Source organism: Tasmannia lanceolata, unplaced genomic scaffold (assembly GCF_043159265.1).
Source record: "Tasmannia lanceolata isolate RefF3 unplaced genomic scaffold, GAP_Taslan_0.1 ptg000023l, whole genome shotgun sequence".
NCBI lineage: Eukaryota > Viridiplantae > Streptophyta > Magnoliopsida > Canellales > Winteraceae > Tasmannia > Tasmannia lanceolata.
The window spans coordinates 18896405-18915242 of NW_027518700.1; the positions used below are offsets into that span (position 1 = coordinate 18896405).

Here is an 18838-nt window from a genome sequence, read left to right on the forward strand (position 1 = left end):
GATTTTTGACAACAAGGGGGCTTGAACCTAGGCATTTGCTCTGATACCATGTGAAACAACCAATAATTCCAAAAGCTTAAGCTGTTGGAGAAACTGTTATTTAATCTTTTATACTTTAACAACCACGAATCCTCCTTTCAGAAGCATATAATTCCTGGTAATAGTCAATGATTTATTTGGAATTCTCTCCTTATTGTCAGCCATCTCTTCATTCACTTGCAATGCTTCGATGTGGTTGCCTCTTCTCCTAGCTCTCGCCATGGCATGAAAATAGGCCGTGTTTTTATCACCCTCTTTTAACCATTTCACCCTAGATTTTTGCCTCCAAGATATCCCCTCTTGAAGGACCAATCGATTATGCTCTTCTTTTAAATGACCAACTTCCTCTTCTGCACTAGCTTCAGCAACTTCCTCCTTCTCAACTAACACTTTAATTCGAATTAGAAGTCACTCCTTTCTCATAGATGACTCCTCTCTTTCCAACACTTTCTTAGTTTTTTCTTCACATACCGAAGTTTAGACCCGATGATCACATATGCCGACCAAGATACCAACCCTGTCTTCCTTTAAATGACCAACTTCCTCCTTCTCAACTAACACTTTAATTCGAATTAGAAGCCACTCCTTTCTCACAGATGACTCCTCTCTTTCCAACACTTTCTTAGTTTTTTCTTCACATACCGAAGTTTAGACCCGATGATCACATCTGCCGACCGAGATACCAACCCTGTGTTCCACCCACCAAGCACCCAATTTTTCATCCATTTTGGGATACTCAACCAAGCAAGTATTTCAATTTGTTCATGGAGTAATTTTTGTAACAATCAATGATGCACTCTTTCCACATGTCATCAATTTCAGCCTTAATTCCATCAATTTCGCACCAAGCCAAGTTAAATCCAAATGGTTTAGTCTTGAAGTTTTAATCCTCTTAAAATAATAGAGGGTAATAGCAGAAAACAATTCTAGGGGAGCCATCATTCTGAACTCCAAGAATTCATCCTCCCAGGGGCGGAGCTACATGTACCATAAGCGGGGCAGCTGCCCCCCTTGAGTTGGCCAAACTCCTAAATAAGCCCAGCTCAATTGGTCCAGCCCCATTTAATGTCTATAAGTCTGCCCCCACCCCCTCTTTGAAATGTCTATAAGCCTGCCCCCCCCCCCCCCCCCCCCCCCTTATATATAAATCCTGGCTCCGCCACTGCATCCTCCCAATCCTTTGAGATCATATATCTGTCCAAACCTGGCTCTATTTGGTTGCCAAAACGCTGGCTACACAAGGGGAGGGTTCGGGACTTGCCCGAGGGTTTTCAATAAGTGGTGGGTTCGGGACGGGCGGTTTGGGCTGGGTGGATGGGGCTAGGTGATGAGGACCCGGTCCCACAAGATCCGGCTAGCGAAAAAGAGGAAGAGTACCTATCCAAGGTGGAGTATCCAAAGACACTAAGAAGATCTGAGAGATTAAAGAACAAGAATCAAGTGAAAGCAAAGTGAGGGCTAGTGGCATCCTTGTAAATATAAGAGTCGTGATTGTGGTAGAAATGTAGTAGTTTGAGGTTAATTGTAGGGTTGTTGTTGTAATAAGGGGACCACTTGACATGTGGCGATCATTGATGAACCTCCAAGGGGACCAAATGCCATGTGTCAACTCATGGAGAACCTCCAAGGGACCACATGACATGTGTCATCCCATAAAGAACTTCCAAGAGGACCACATGACATGTGTCATCCCATAAAGAACTTCCAAGAGGACCACATGCCAAGTGTCACTCCATGAAAAACTACCTAATTTGGACCACCATTGGACATATCCTTTTGGCGACACGTAGCATTACAGCTCATCAGGGCTAGCTGTCACTGTGAAGGTTCTAGACACCTCCCTCCATCTATAAATAGAGGAGATGTCTCCCATTTTCGGAAGCTTTGGAGTGGGAGAAAACGAGGAGAGAGAGTAGTTCTCTGATTCCTAATGAGTCTTTGAGAGGGTTAAGAGAAGAGTACTCAAGTGAAGGTGGGAGAAAAGTCTTTGAGAGGCTTAAGAGAAGAGTACTAAAGTGAAGGTAGGAGAGAAGTCCCTTGGAAGATTCAGGTCCTTTTCTCCTCCTCCTTTCTCAGTTGTATGACCTGCTGGGATGAGTCTCTTTCTTTGATTGTCAGTCATTCTTGCTACACAGTTATAGATCTATTCCATTTTTTTGTCTTCTTCTTACATCTTAAAAAGGTATACCAGAACCTAATTCCTATAGCATTTCATTTTTTTACTCGGTGGAATAACCAGATCAGAGACTATGTTTTGTTCTACTTCTAATATCCTAGACAATTGCTTCCTGTTCATTGATTCCAAAGCTGGATTACATCAATTCTAACTAGAATCATCCTAGATCTCCATACATCAGAGCCATTCACTCTCTTGATCATTGCCTTTGAATACTTGTGCCACTTCGAATGTGAGAACTTGAGGCATACTCCGAACCAGCAATAGTGGACTCTGCAACACTTACTGGCTGCGGAAATTGGTCTCTTTCCTGGATGGAAATACGGTTGAAGGGTACTGGCTGCGGAAATTGGTCTCTTTCCTGGATGGAAATACGGTTGAAGGGGGACATTCCAGCTATTGTTCTCTATATGAGAACAAAATTTCTTTAACATTAAAACTGGCAGCTACCACATTTAGCAGTTGAGCTACTCTCACACATATGGCACCACGGAGCGCTCCTGTGGCCGAGTTAGATGAAGAATTACCTAACTCATCTGTTTCAGCTTTGATGGAGCAACTCCAAAGATTGACAGAACAACAAGCTGAACAGTTCCGAACATTAACAGATAACCAAAATCAACAAGCCGAGCAACTCCGGGTGATGGCAGCTCACCAAGAGGAGTTGTCAGCAAGGCTTGACAGGATGAGCGTGCAGGGACATTCTCGCCATTACCCTTGGGGTATGAGGATGGCCGATGGTGGAGACGATGAGGAAGAAATTAAGACTCCTATGAGACGTGGCAGAACGGGTACAATCCCCCAAGGCGGCATCCGCCTCATTTTGACCCTCCATTTGTCCGCCATGATAACCAGTGGGAACACGGTTTAAAAATAGAGATCCCGGAGTTCGATCGTGGGAGAGAACCCGAGGATTTATTGGACTGGGAATCCATAGTGGAGGATACATTAGAACTCAAAGAGGAACGACCGATAAGGTCGTTCTCTTATTTGCGACACGCTTGAGAGGGCGCGCTTTGGCTTGGTGGCAAGCTGAGAAGTTCCGACGGCGCCAACTTGGAGAACCACCCATTTCTACATGGGAAATGATGCAGACGGAACTACGACGGGAATTTTTGCCGTATAATTTTGGCCACGAATTATATCAGCGCCTGCATAAGCTTGTGCAAGGACCAAAGTCTATGAGCGAGTACACCAATGAGTTCCGACAATTGGTTGCCCGTAATAAATTACTTGAGATGGAGGAACAATTGGTATCTAGTTATATTAGTGGCTTGAGGTTATCCATATATGATTCTTTAGTGGCACACTCCTTGCCAAGTGTCACCGAGGCCCAAAGTAACGCACAGGCTATTGAAGAGTCTCAACGATGAAACTCTTATAGTCGTTCATCTTATGGCGGACCCACAGTTTTGCCTAGGGCCAACTGTACTGCTAGCACTACTCTCCCACGAATGGTTCCCACCTCGGCCTCCACTAGTGCTTCACAACGGCCTATTACTAGAGCTCAGACTAGTGGCCCAGCAGCCCCAAATATAATAGTATCCAAGGCGACATTATATCTGAAGGCAACATAGTATCCAAAGTGACAGTGTTGCCGAAGGCAACATAGTATCCGAGGCGACATTGTATCCAAGGCGACAAAGAAAAAAGTATCTGAGGCAACATTGTATCTAAGGCGACATTATATCCGAAGGCAACGTAGTATCCAATGCGACCTTATTGTCGAAGGCAACATACTATCCGATGGAACATTGTATCCGAGGCGACTTTATATCCGAGACAACATTGTATCCGAGGCGACATAGTATCCTAAGCGACCTTGTATCCGAGAGCAAAATAATATCCGAAGGCAACATAGTATCCGAAGAGAAATTGAAGCCGAAGGCAACATATTATCCGAGGCGACGTTATACCTAAGGCAACATTGTATCCAGGGCGACATTGTATTCAAAGCGACCTTCTATCCGATAGGCAACATTATAATATCGCCTCAGATATAATAGTATCCGAGGCAAAATTATAAACGAAGGCAACATAGTATCCGAAGCGACATTGTAGCCAAAGGCAACATAGTATCCGAGGCTACATTATATCAGAGGCGACATTTTACCCGAGGCGACATATTATCCGAAGCGACCTTGTTTCTAAAAGAAAATACTATCCGAGGCTACATTGTCCCAAAGGCAACATTATACCCGAAGGCAACATAGTATCCGACGCGACATTTTAGCCGAATGCAACATAGTATCTGAGACGACGTTATATTCGAGGAAACATTGTATCCGAAGTGACCTTGTATCAGAAAGCAAAATAGTATCCGAGGCGACATTATATCCGAAGGAAAACATAGTATCCGAAGCGACATTGTAGCCGAAGGAAACATAGTATCCGAAGCGACAGTTTAGCCGGAGGCAACATAGTACCCGAGGCGACAATGTATCCGAGGCGACATTATATCAGAAGGCAACATAGCATCCGAAGCGACCTTGTATCCGAAAGAAAATACTACCCGAGGCGACATTATATCCGAAGCCAACAAAGTATCCAATGCGACATTGTAGCCGAAAGCAATATATAATCCGAGGCGACTTTATATCCGAGGCAACATTGTATCCGGGGTGACTTTGTATCCGAAGCGACCTTCTATCAGGAAGCAAAATAATATCCGAGGCTAGATTGTATCTGATGCGACATTATTTCCGAAGGCAACAGAGTACCGGAAGCGACATTGTAGCCGAAGGATACATAGTATCTGAGGCTACATTGTATCCGAGGCGACATTATATCCGAAGTAAACATAATATCTGAGGCGACATTGTAGACAAAGGGCAACATTATATCCGAGGCAACTTTATACCAGAGGTAAGTTTGTATCCGAGGCGACATTGTATCCGAAGCGACATTGTATCCGAGGCGACATTGTATCCGAAAGCAAAATAGTATCTGAGGCTACATTGTATCCGATGCGACATTATATCCGAAGTAAACATAATATCTGAAGCGACATTGTAGACGAGGGGCAACATTATATCCAAGGCAACTTTATACCAGAGGTAAGATTGTATCCGAGGCGACATTGTATCCGAAGCGACATTGTATCCGAAAGCAAAATAGTATCCGAGGCTACATTGTATCCGAGGCGACATTATATCCGAAGGCAACAGAGACCAAAATGACATTGTAGCCAAAGGCAACAAAGTATCTGCGGCTACATTGTAACCAACGCGACTTTATATCAGAGGCAACATTGTATCTGAGCCGGCATTGTATCGGATGGCGACATAGTTTCTGAAAGAAAAATAGTATCTGAGGCTACATTGTATCCGAGGCGACATTATTTCCGAAGTAAACATAATATCTGAGGCGACATTGTAGACGAAGGGCAACATTATATTCGAGGCAACTTTATAACAGAGGTAAGATTGTATCCGAGGCGAAATTGTATCCGAAGCGACATTGTATCCGAAGCGACATTATATCCGAAAGCAAAATAGTATCTGAGGCGACATTATATCCGAAGTAAACATAATATCTGAAGCGACATTGTAGACGAAGGGCAACATTATATCCGAGGCAACTTTATACCAGAGGTAAGATTGTATCTGAGGCGACATTGTATCCGAAGCGATATTGTATCCGAAAGCAAAATAGTATCCGAGGCTACATTGTATCCGAGGCGACATTATATCCGAAGCCAACAGAGACCGAAACGACATTGTAGCCAAAGGCAACAAAGTATTTGCGGCTACATTGTAACCAACACGACTTTATATCAGAGGCAACAATGTATCTGAGGCGGCATTGTATCCGAATGCGACATACTATCCGAAGCGACTTTGTATCCGAAAGCAAAATAGAATTCGAGGCTACATTATATCCGAGACGACATTATATCCGAAGGGAACATAGTATCCGAGGCTACATTGTATCCGACGTAACTTTATATCCGAAGGCGACATAGTATCCGAAGTGACCTTGTATCAGAAAGCAAAATAGTATCCGAGGCGACATTATATCCGAAGGAAAACATTGTATCCGAAGCGACATTGTAGCCGAAGGAAACATAGTATCCGAAGCGACAGTTTAGCCGGAGGCAACATAGTACCCGAGGCGACAATGTATCCGAGGCGACATTATACCAGAAGGCAACATAGCATCCAAAGCGACCTTGTATCCGAATGAAAATACTACCCGAGGCGACATTATATCCGAAGCCAACAAAGTATCCGATGCGACATTGTAGCCGAAAGCAATATATAATCCGAGGCTACTTTGTACCCGAGGCGACTTTATATCCAAGGTAACATTGTATCCGGGGTGACTTTGTATCCGAAGCGACCTTCATTAAGGAAGCAAAATAATATCCAAGGATAGATTGTATCCGATGCGACATTATATCCGAAGGCAACAGAGTACCGGAAGCGACATTGTAGGCGAAGGCAACATAGTATCTGAGGCTACATTGTATCCGAGGCGACATTATATCCGAAGTAAACATAATATCTGAGGCGACATTGTATACGAAGGGCAAAATTATATCCGAGGCGACTTTATACCAGAGGTAAGATTGTATCCGAGGCAACATTGTATCCGAAGCGACATTGTATCCCAGGCGACATTGTATCCGAAAGCAAAATAATATCTGAGGCTACATTGTAACCGATGCGAGATTATATCCGAAGTAAACATAATATCTGAAGCAACATTGTAGACGAAGGGCAACATTATATCCAAGGCAACTTTATACCAGAGGTAAGATTATATCCGAGACGACATTGTATCCGAAGCGACATTGTATCCGAAAGAAAAATAGTATCCGAAGCTACATTGTATCCGAGGCGACATTATATCCGAAGGCAACAGAGACCGAAACGACATTGTAGCCAAAGGCAACAAAGTATCTGCGGCTACATTGTAACCAACGCGACTTTATAACAGAGGCAACATTGTATCTGAGCCGGCAGTGTATCGAATGGCGACATAGTTTCTGAAAGAAAAATAGTATATGATGGTACATTGTATCCGAGGCGACATTATTTCCGAAGTAAACATAATATCTGAGGCGACATTGTAGACGAAGGGCAACATTTATTCGAGGCAACTTTATACCAGAAGTAAGATTGTATCCGAGGCGACATTGTATCCGAAGCGACATTGTATCCAAGGCGACATTGTATCCGAAGCGACATTATATCCGAAAGCAAAATAGTATCTGAGGCTACATTGTATCCGAGGCGACATTATATCCGAAGTAAACATAATATCTGAAGCGACATTGTAGACGAAGGGCAACATTATATCCGAGGCAACTTTATACCAGAGGTAAGATTGTATCCGAGGCGGCATTGTATCCGAAGCGACATTGTATCCGAAAGCAAAATAGTATCCGAGGCTACATTGTATCCGAGGCGACATTATATCCGAAGGCAACAGAGACCGAAATGACATTGTAGCTAAAGGCTACAAATGATTTGCGGCTACATTGTAACCAACGCGACTTTATATCAGAGGCAACATTGTATCTGAGGCGGCATTGTATCCGAAGCGACTTTGTATCCGAAAGCAAAATAGTATTCGAGGCTACATTGTATCCGAGACGACATTATATCCGAAGGTAACATAGTATCCGAGGCTACATTGTATCCGAAGCGACATTGTATCCGAGGCGACATTGTATCCGAAAGCAAAATAGTATCTGAGGCGACATTATATCCGAAGGAAAACATAGTATCCGAAGCGACATTGTAGCCGAAGGAAACATAGTATCCGAAGCGACAGTTTAGCCGGAGGCAACATAGTACCCGAGGTGACAATGTATCCGAGGCGACATTATATCAGAAGGCAACATAGCATCCAAAGCGACCTTATATCCGAAAGAAAATACTATCCGAGGCGACATTATATCCGAAGCCAACAAAGTATTCGAAGCGACATTGTAGCCGAAAGCAATATATAATCCGAGGCTACTTTGTATCCGAGGCGACTTTATATCCAAGGCAACATTGTATGCGGGGTGACTTTGTATCCGAAGCGACCTTCTATCAGGAAGCAAAATAATATCCGAGGCTAGATTGTATCCGATGCGATATTATATCCAAAGGCAACAGAGTACCGGAAGCGACATTGTAGCCGAAGGCAACATAGTACCAGAGGCTACATTGTATCCGAGGCGACATTATATCCGAAGTAAACATAATATCTGAGGCGACATTGTAGACGAAGGGCAACATTATATCCGAGGCAACTTTATACCAGAGGTAAGATTGTATCCGAGGCGACATTGTATCCGAAGCGACATTGTATCTGAGGCGACATTATATCCGAAAGCAAAATAGTATCTGAGGCTACATTGTATCATATGCGACATTATATCCGAAGTAAACATAATATCTGAAGCGACATTGTAGACGAAGGGCAACATTATATCCAAGGCAACTTTATACCAGAGGTAAGATCTTATCCGAGGCGACATTGTATCCGAAGCGACATTGTATCCGAAAGCAAAATAGTATCTGAGGCTACATTGTATCCGAGGCGACATTATATCCGAAGGCAACAAAGACCGAAATGACATTGTAGCCAAAGGCAACAAAGTATCTGCGGCTACATTGTAACCAACGCGACTTTATATCAGAGGGAACATTGTATCTGAGCCGGCATTGTATCGTATGGCGACATAGTTTCTGAAAGAAAAATAGTATCTGAGGCTACATTGTATCCGAGGCGACATTATTTCCGAAGTAAACATAATATCTGAGGCGACATTGTAGACGAAGGGCAACATTATATTCGAGGCAACTTTATACCAGAGGTAAGATTGTATCCGAGGCGACATTGTATCCGAAGCGACATTATATCCGAAAGCAAAATAGTATCTGAGGCTACATTGTATCCGAGGCGACATTACATCCGAAGTAAACATAATATCTGAAGCGACATTGTAGACGAAGGGCAACATTATATCTGAGGCAACTTTATACCAGAGGTAAGATTGTATCCGAGGCGACATTGTATCCGAAGCGACATTGTATCCGAAAGCAAAATAGTATCCGAGGCTACATTGTATCCGAGGCGACATTATATCCGAAGGCAACAGAGACCGAAACGACATTGTAGCCAAAGGCAACAAAGTATTTGCGGCTACATTGTAACCAACACGACTTTATATCGGAGGCAACATTGTATCTGAGGCGGCATTATATCCGAACCGACTTTGTATCCGAAAGCAAAATAGTATTCGAGGCTACATTGTATCCGAGACGACATTATATCCGAGACAACATTGTATCTGAGGCGACATTGTATCCGAATGCGACATAGTCTTCAGAAAGACTTTGTATCCGAAAGCAAAATAGTATCCGAGGCTATATTGTATGCGAGACGACATTTTATCTGAAGGAAACATAGTATCCGAAGCAACATTGTAGCCGAAGGCAACATAGTATCCGAGGCTACATTGTATCCGAGGCAACATTGTATTCGAAGCGACCCTGTATCCGAAAGCAAAATAGTATCCGAGGCTACATTGTAATTGAGGCGACATTATATCCGAAGGCAACATAATATCTGAAGCGACATTCTAGTCGAAGAGCAACATTGTATCCGAGGCAACTTTATATTCGAAGCAACATTGTATCCGAAGCGACATTATAGCCGAAGGCGACATAGTATCCCAAGCGACCTTGTATCCGAAAGAAAATAAAATCCGACGCTACATTGCATCCGAGGCGACATTATATCCGAAGGCAACATAGTATCCGAGGCAACAATATATTTGAAGGAAACATTATAATAGCGCCTCGGATATAATAGAATCTGATGTGACATATGTGAAGGCAACATAGTATACGAGACTATACAGTATCTGAGGCGACATTTTATCCGAAGCGACATTATATCCGAAGGCGACATAGTGTCCGAAGCGACCTTGTTTCCAAAAGAAAATACTATCCGAGGCTACATTATCTCCAAGGCGACATTATAGCCGAAGGCAACATAGTATCCGAAGTGACATTTTAGCCTAATGCAACATAGTATCCAAGGCTACATTGTATCCGAAGCGACTTTATATTCGAGGCAACATTGTATCCGAAAGTGACATAGTTTCCGAAGCAACTTTCTATTCGAAAGCAAAATAGTATCCGAGGCTAAATTGAATCCGAGGCGACAATATATCCGAAGCGACATTGTAGCTGAAAGCAACATAGTATCCGAGGCTACATTGTATCCGAGGCGACACTGTATCCAAGGCGACATAGTATCCGAAGCGATCTAGTATCCAAAAGAAAATAGTATCTGAGGCAACATTGTCTCTAAGGCGACATTATATAAGAAGGCAATGTAGTATCCGATACGACCTTGTTGCCGAAGGCAACATAATCTCCGAGGCGACATAGAATCCTAAGCGACCTTGTATCCGAAAGCAAAATAATATCTGAAGCGACGTTATATCCGAAGGCAACATAGTATCCGAAGCGAAATTGTAGCCGAAGGCAACATAGTATCCGAGGCGACATTGTATTCGAAGCGACCTTTTATCCGATAGCCAAATAGTATTTGTGGCTACCTTGTATCCGAGGCGACATTATATTCGACTACAACATAGTATCCTAAAGGACATTGTAGCCGAAGGCAACATATTATCCGAGGCTACATTGTATCCGAGACAACTTTATATCCGAGGTAACATGGTATTTGAGGCGACATTGTATCCGAAAGCCACATAGTATCCGAGGCGACCTTACAACCGGAAGCAAAACAGTATCCAAGGCGACATTATATTCGAAGGCAACATAATATCCAAGGTGACATTGCAACCGAAGGCAACATAGTATTCGAGGCTACAATATATCCGAGGCGACTTTATCTCCGAGGAAACATAATATCCGAACCGACATTGTAGCAGAAGGCAACATAGTATCCGAGGCTACATTATATCCAAGGCAACATCATATGCGAAGGCAACCTACTAACCAAAACGACATTGTAGCCGAAGGCAACATAGTACCCGAGGCTAAATTGTATCTGAGGCAACATAACCTTGTTTCTGAAAGCAAAAAAGTATCTGAGGTAACATTGTATCAGAGGCGACATTATATCCGACTGCAACATAGTATCCGAAGCGATATTGTAGCCGAAGGCAACATAGTACCCGAGGCGACATTGTATCGGATGGCGACATAGTTTCTGAAAGAAAAATAGTATCTGAGGCTACATTGTATCCGAGGCGACATTGTATGCAAAGGAAACATAATATCCGAAGCGAAATTGTAGACGAAGGGCAACATTGTATCCGAGGCAACTTTATATCAGAGGTAAGATTGTATCCGAGGCGACATTGTATTCAAAGCCGACAATGTATTCGAAGCGACCTTGTATCCGAAAGCAAAATAATATCCGAGGCGACATTATATCCAAAGCGACATTGTAGCCGAAGGAAACATAGTATCCGAAGCGAGATTGTAGCCAGAGGCAACATTGTATCCAACGCGACATTATATCAGAAGGCGAAATAGTATCCGAAGCGACCTTGTATCCGAAAGAAAATACTATCCGTGGTGACCTTATATCCGAAGGCAACATAGTATCCGATGCGACAATGTAGCCGATGGCAATATAGAATCCGAGGCTATATTGTATCCGACGTGACTTTATATCCGAGGCAACCTTGGATCCGGGGCGACTTTCTATCCGAAAGCGACATAAAATCCAAAGCGACCTTCTATCCGAAAGCAAAATAGTATCCGAGGCAACAAAGTTCCCGAAACAACATTATAGCCGAAGGCAACAAAGTATCTGCGGCTACATTGTAACTAAGGCGACTTTATATCTGAGGCAACATTGTATCTGAGGCGGCATTGTATCCGAAGGCGACATACTATCCGAAACGACTTTGTATCCGAAAGCAAGTATTCGAGGCTACATTGTATTCGAGACGACATTATATCCGAAGGCAACATAGTATCTGAAGCGATATTGTACCCGAAGCCAACATAGTATCCGAGGCTATATTGTATCCGACGCAACTTTATATCCGAAGCAACATTGTATTCGAGGCGACATTGTATCCGAAGCGACCTTGTATCCGAAAGCAAAATAGTATCCGAGACGACATTATATCCGAATGCAACATAGTATCCGAAGAGCATTGTAGCCGAAGGCAACATAGTACCCGAGGCGACTTTATATCCAAGGCAACATTGTATCTCAGGCGACATTGTATCCGAAGCGACCTTTATCCGAAAGCAAAACAGTATTCGATGCGACATTATATCCGAAGCGACATTGTAGCCGAAGGGCAACATTGTATCCGTGGCGACTATATATCAGAGGCAAAATTGTATCCGGGGCGACATTGTATCCGAAGGCAACATAGTATCCGAAGCAACATTGTAGCCGAAGCAACATAGTAGCTGAGGCTACATTGTATCCGAGGCAACATTGTATCTGATCCTACATTGTATCCGAGACGATATTGTATCCGAAGGGAACATTGAATCCGAGGCGACTTTGTAGCCCAAGGGAAACATTGTATCCGACGCAACTTTATATCCGAGGCAACATTGTATCCGAGGCAACATTGTATCCTAAGGCGACATTGGATCCGAAGCGACCTTGTATCCGAAAGTAAAATAGTATCTGATGCTACATTGTATCAGAGGCGACATTATATCCGAAGCAACCTTGCATCCGAAAGCAAAATAGTATCTGAGGCAACATTATATCCGAAGCAACCTTGCATCCGAAAGCAAAATAGTATCCGAGGCGACATTATATCCGAAGGCAGCATAGTATCTGAAGCAACATTGTAGCCGAAGGGCAACATTGTATCCGATGCTACTTTATATCCGATGCCACATTGTATCCGGGGCGACATTGTATCTGAAAGCGACATAATATCCGAAGCAACCTTCTATCTAAAAGCAAAATAGTATATGTGGCTACATTGTATCCGAAGGCAACATAGTATCCAAAGCGACATTATATCCGAAGGCAACATAGTATCCAAAGCGACATTGGAGCCGAAGGCAACATAGCATCCGAGGCAACATAGCATCCGAGGCGACATAGTATCTGAAGCGACCTTGTATCCGAAAGAAAATAGTATCTGGGGCTACATTGTATCCGAGGCGACTTTATATCCGAGGTAACATTGTATCCGAGGCGACATTGTATCCAAAGGCGACATAGTATCCGAAGCGACCTTGTATCCGAAAGAAAATAGTATCCGAAGCGACATTGTAGCCGAAGGCAACATAATATCCGAGGTTACATTATATCCAATGCGACTTTATATCCATAATTTCCTCCCACTTAAGGATGTGTCTTTGTGTGTAGTCTAAGCCTCCATATTTGATGAATTTCACTCTTTGATAGTTCCCTACATCACTCGTGTTGATATGCTTGATAATGCTTAAGAGCTCATCCATGCAATCTATATGAACTTTAAATGAATTTGTATAGCAGGAATTTAGCTTCTCCTTAAAGTATTCTAGTTTGCCCATAAAGTTTATCATTCTAACCATCAATTCTCCACTCTTTCCGCCAGTTATCAATTCCAATTTCAATTCCACGAATTTCGTGCCATGCCAAGTTAAGTCTAACTGGTATACTCTTGAAGTTTTGCTCTTTCGAAAATCATAGAGGACAATGGTCAAAAACCAGTCTAAGGAGAGCCATCACTCCAATCTCCAAGAATTGATCGTCCCAATGCTTGAGATCATAATAAATCTATCCAAGCCGCTAAAGATTGAATGTAACTAACTATTGGTTCAAGTGAATCTCACACCATCCTTTGGCAAGTTAATAGGTTTTTGATCTTGAATAAAGATTGACTTGCTTCCGACTACTAATCGTGTATCTCATACCATTCTTTGGCAAGTTAATAAGTTTTTGATCTTGAATAAAGATCGACTGCTTCCTACTACTAGTCGCGTATGTCATGCTTTTCTCATGAGTGAATCCGGCAGTGTTAATCACTTCCCCAATACATCACAGAAGATTTCATGTTGCAACTGTACCCAGTTACATCCATAGGCGATCCCTTCTTCTCGTGTAGACCCCAGTTAGAATCCATTTGAAATTGTTTACAATCTTCTTCAATCAAATCATTTCCCAACATCTTGAATCGAATCTGTGCTAAGAATTTTTCGGGGTGATGGCCCACTGCAATCACTGTATTTTTCTTTTTTGAAACTAATCATTGTATCTTTCTTCTAGATAATAATTATGTCATCCTTTAGCCATGTAGCATGTGATTTTTGTGTCCAACTAACTTCTTCCCAAGTAAGGATGTGCCTTCGTATATTTCCTAATCCTCCATGTATAACTGAGCTTCACTCTCTGATGTCTCTTTTTTCGCTCATTGTGTCAATATGCTTGATCATGCATAAGAGCTCATCCAAGTGATTTGTACAAGTTTTAAATGAATTGGTATTCTAGGATTTTAGCTTGTCCTTAAAGTAATAATGTTTGAACATGGAGTGTAATATTTGAACCATCAATTTTGGACTCTTCTTGGTTACCAATTCAAGTCTCAATTCTAGGGATTTCACACCGAGCAAAGTTAAATATGAATGGTTTACTCTCAAAGTTTTGATTCTTTGAAAATAGTAGAGTACAATGGTGGAAAACAAGTCTATGGAGTGTCATCATTCGAACCTCTAAGAATTGATCTTCCCAACCCTTCGAGATCAAAAATCTGGCCAAGCCGCTAAAGATTGAAGAGAACTGATTGTTTCTCCAAGCGTATCTCACACTATCCTTTAGGATGTAAATAAGTTCATGGTCTTGAGTAAAGTTTGACAGCATCCTACTGCTAGCCGTGCACTTGCCCCCATTACTTTTATAATGGCCGAATCTAGTAGTGTTGATCTCTTCCCAAATACATAATGAAAGATTTCATCTTTGATTGAACCCAGATAAATCTATACATGGTGATCCCTTCCTCTTGTGTCAACAGAATAGTAAACCCTAAGTTGAAATCCATTTGAAATTATTTGCAATTATCATGAATTGAAGCATTTCCTGTCAGACAGAATAGAATTGAGACTGAGAATTTTCCAGTGTGATGGCCCACTGCTCTTTATTTGTATATTTCTCCCTGGTAGTAATTATGCCATCCTTGAGCCATGTAGCATGTGATTTTTATCTCCAAGTAATTCATGACGGATTGTTTTGGTTGCAAGTTGCAACTGTCGCAACAAATTCCTCCGCTTTTTCTTTTCCTCTGAGGCAAAGCATGTTTAAGAAATGACAACATGGAGAGAGTTGGTTTTGTTTGTCTAATCAACTTTCTTGATCTCTAGGACAATTGGTATGATTGATAACTAAAAAATACACTTTGGAATCTAAACTAAGAATTGGGTTCTGTCAAAAAACACTGGAATGAATGGAAGGGAGGATAAACTGAGTGTGGGAATGTCTGAGATCCAACCTCATGGCTGCAACACAGCAATATCCCAAAAAAATCCTCCTTTAAATCCAAGTTTGATAAAACTTGCCTACTTTCTCTCAATCAAGCTTGATTATTTTGAAGTTTCAGTGAAGTTTCAAATGGAAGAAGGGTGGCTGCAATACTTAGATGTCAAAGGGCTTGGTTGATACTAATGATTGCACGGTACCTGAAAATCCGTCAAGGATTGGGCCCCCAACAATATGTTATGGCCTGTACAGTTAAGCCCAAGTCTTAAAAGGAAACAATTGACAAAAATTGAAAAGTTGATATGAACTACACTTTGTAAATGCCTATGGCGATTTGTCTGTGAATGTATGCTAAAGTCTATCCAAATTCTCCCATATACATTGACCATCTTGCATTGGCCTTGGTCTTTGACTGCTCTAGTTGTCTTATCTAGATGAACTCAAACCCATGGAAGAAATAACTCTGTTATCATCAGATGTCTTACAGCAGAACATAACGAAAAATGAATTGACATATTATGAAAAGAGAAAAAAAGAGTAGGCATGTCCACAGAAGTAAAACACAAACCCATGTAAGAAACAACCCTATTATCATCAGATGTCTCACAGCAAAACATAACAAAAAATGCATTGACATATTATGGAAAAAAAAATACTAGGCATGGTGTTGCATTTCGTCCGAAAAGAGACATCAAAGCTATACTTGGATGCATAAAAGAAAATAAAAGGAAGATGGCCAAAAAAGGGTGACATTTTACCTAACTTCACCTTCTAATATAAAGATATGAGGCTAGAATTCACGATAAATATTTTGTAAAAGAAAATTTAAAAGAACAGAAAAAAAATGATAAGGAAAGATAGTGATTGGATAGTAGCACAAAACCTCTGGTGATTGAATCTTGGTGTTCCGTGGGAGAAATTAATCCTGAAACATAAAACAGTGCAAATCATCGAAGAGGTCAAAAACATATATCCTACTAGCAGCATGGAGTCATAAACTGAACCAATTGCAACATCAGACCTGAGTGATAAGATAAAAATCAGATAAAACCCCTTTTTTTAATGATGCTAAAGGTGAGATAAAATCCTAAAAATTCAAACTGACTCTCTCAATTCTGAAACCTAGAAATCCTACATAGAATGAAAAGAAAGAACCAAAAATCAGTGCTGATCAAACAAAAAAATCATTGTTGTTGCAAAATTCAAGAAAGAACCAAAAACCAATGCTGATCAAACAAGAAATTCCCATGAGTTATCAAAGAACAGAAAGAACGAAAAAGGAATTCACCATCAGACGAACCCAAAAATCGGCGTTGCAGAACAAAGGAAAGGAAATGGACATGAAGAAACCCTAATTCCCCAAAACCTGAAAACATCCAAAATTAAATCCCCACAAAACCTGAAAAATAAAATCATCAGAACACACAAATGAGAAAGAAAAGTGCCTCTGAAACTCTCTTTCTCCAGACCAGAAATCAAATCTAACAACCGAAACCCTAACCAGAGAGAGACAGAGAGAGAGAGATCAAGTGTTTCAGAAAACCTAACCCAAAAGGACAAAACAAAGCGATCGGGCAATTCAGAAACCTATAACCCAAAACAAAGAAGATCAAGCGTTTCAGAAAACCTAACCCAAAACGAAGAGATCAAGCGTTTCAGAAACCCACCCTAAACCAAAACAAAGAAGTTCAAGCCTTTCAACAACCGTAGAGGAGATGTTTCTTTTGAATGGTAAATAAGAGATGTTATTACCACGATTACATCTTTTAAACCATTTTCTTCTCCCAAATAACTTCTCAAATCAGTTCAACTCTCTATAATGTCCTTTTTCAGAAGAAAAAAAATCCTAAGAAATTCTACCCATCTCCCCATCATTACACATCTGAAAATACTTCCATGAATCAAAAGGAACAAAATCAATCACAGAAACCGCATTCTGATCACAAAACCAGGTCAAAATAAAAAAAATTAGGTTTCTGTAACCTAAAAACACATGAAATTGAAAGAGAAAAAGGAAACCCTACCTGGAATTCCCGGGATCTTCGGTGCTAAGAGGCACGATTTCTCTGTACAAAGTTGTTCGATTTCTCGTCGCCATGGAGAGAGAAGAAAAAAACGAGAGGGAATAAAGAATTAGGGTTTTGTGTATATAGAGAATGGTCTGATTACAGATCAAACAGATCTGTATACAGATCAAACAGATCTGTATACAGATCAAACAGATCTGTAGATGAATATTCTTCTACATGAGGTTTTTTTCATTTTCTGGGAAAGAAATAAAGCGAAAAAGGGTTAGGGTTTTCGGGAAGGAGGAAAAAAGATGAGATTTGTGCCGGCAATGCTTAAACAATGTTTAACCTGTGCTCTTACTGTACGGACCACACTATAGGATGATCCAAACCGTCCATGTGATGGGCCAATACGTAGAATAGGTTGTGACCAAAAATTCATCTATAGAGGAACTGCATAAGTGAGAATTGAAGAAGATTCTTTGGGGATTTTGAGGCGTTGCAATGGTGACGGAGAGGAGACGAAATGAGAGAGTATCCGATCGTGCTTCATTGATTTTAGGGTTAGGGTTTGACAGAGGCGGAATACGAAATGGATTTTGGCATTTTTTTTAGGGTTTTCTGAGGAACAGGTAGAGAGATAGAGAGCAAAAAAGTATGAGAAAGAGGGGGGAAATCAGAGGAATCGATGAGGATCCGACTGTATATACAGAGGAACAAAGAGGAGAAACGATTCTGATAAAATGATGAGAGAGAGAGAGCGAGATTTTTTTTTTCTTCGGGGATGAACAGAGGCGGAATAGGAAATGGGCTCTTGTCTTGCTGAAGAAGGAAACTGTTAATCCAGCTCAGCACTTGAAAAAAAGGAAACTTTTACAAACCAGCTCAGCGCTCTCACGTGGTGCACAACGACCGACATGCTCAATGAACACGTGTGTAGTTTATAACCGTAGATCCGATAAATTATCATCTCGTGGTTCATAAATCCTCGGTTGTTAAAAAGAGACGGTCAACTGAATGCATATAGGTAGGGGTGTTTTTAGTAAAAATACGGGCTTGCAATATTCAAAGAGAATAGTAGGAATTCTCTTATCCCATTCGGAAAGCGGGGAGATCGTTTTAGAAACCACAACGGCTCTCTTGTCCGAACGTCTTTGCCTCTCCCACCTGGATGACACGATCTAAGCAC

At 41.5% G+C, this 18838-nt stretch overlaps 1 protein-coding gene across 1 annotated transcript in view; it reads right to left on the bottom strand.

Moving 5' to 3' along the window:
* The window catches only part of LOC143856224 (uncharacterized), a 34572-nt gene extending 16101 nt beyond the window's left edge, over nt 1–18471 (bottom strand). Inside the window, exons 1-2 of the mRNA XM_077366371.1 lie at nt 17665–18471; nt 16524–16565 (exon numbers count right to left, since the gene is read on the bottom strand). The gene's annotated coding sequence lies outside the window, so the exon portion shown is untranslated. The remainder of the gene's footprint in view (nt 1–16523; nt 16566–17664) is intronic.
* Nucleotides 18472–18838: the final 367 nt, after the last annotated feature.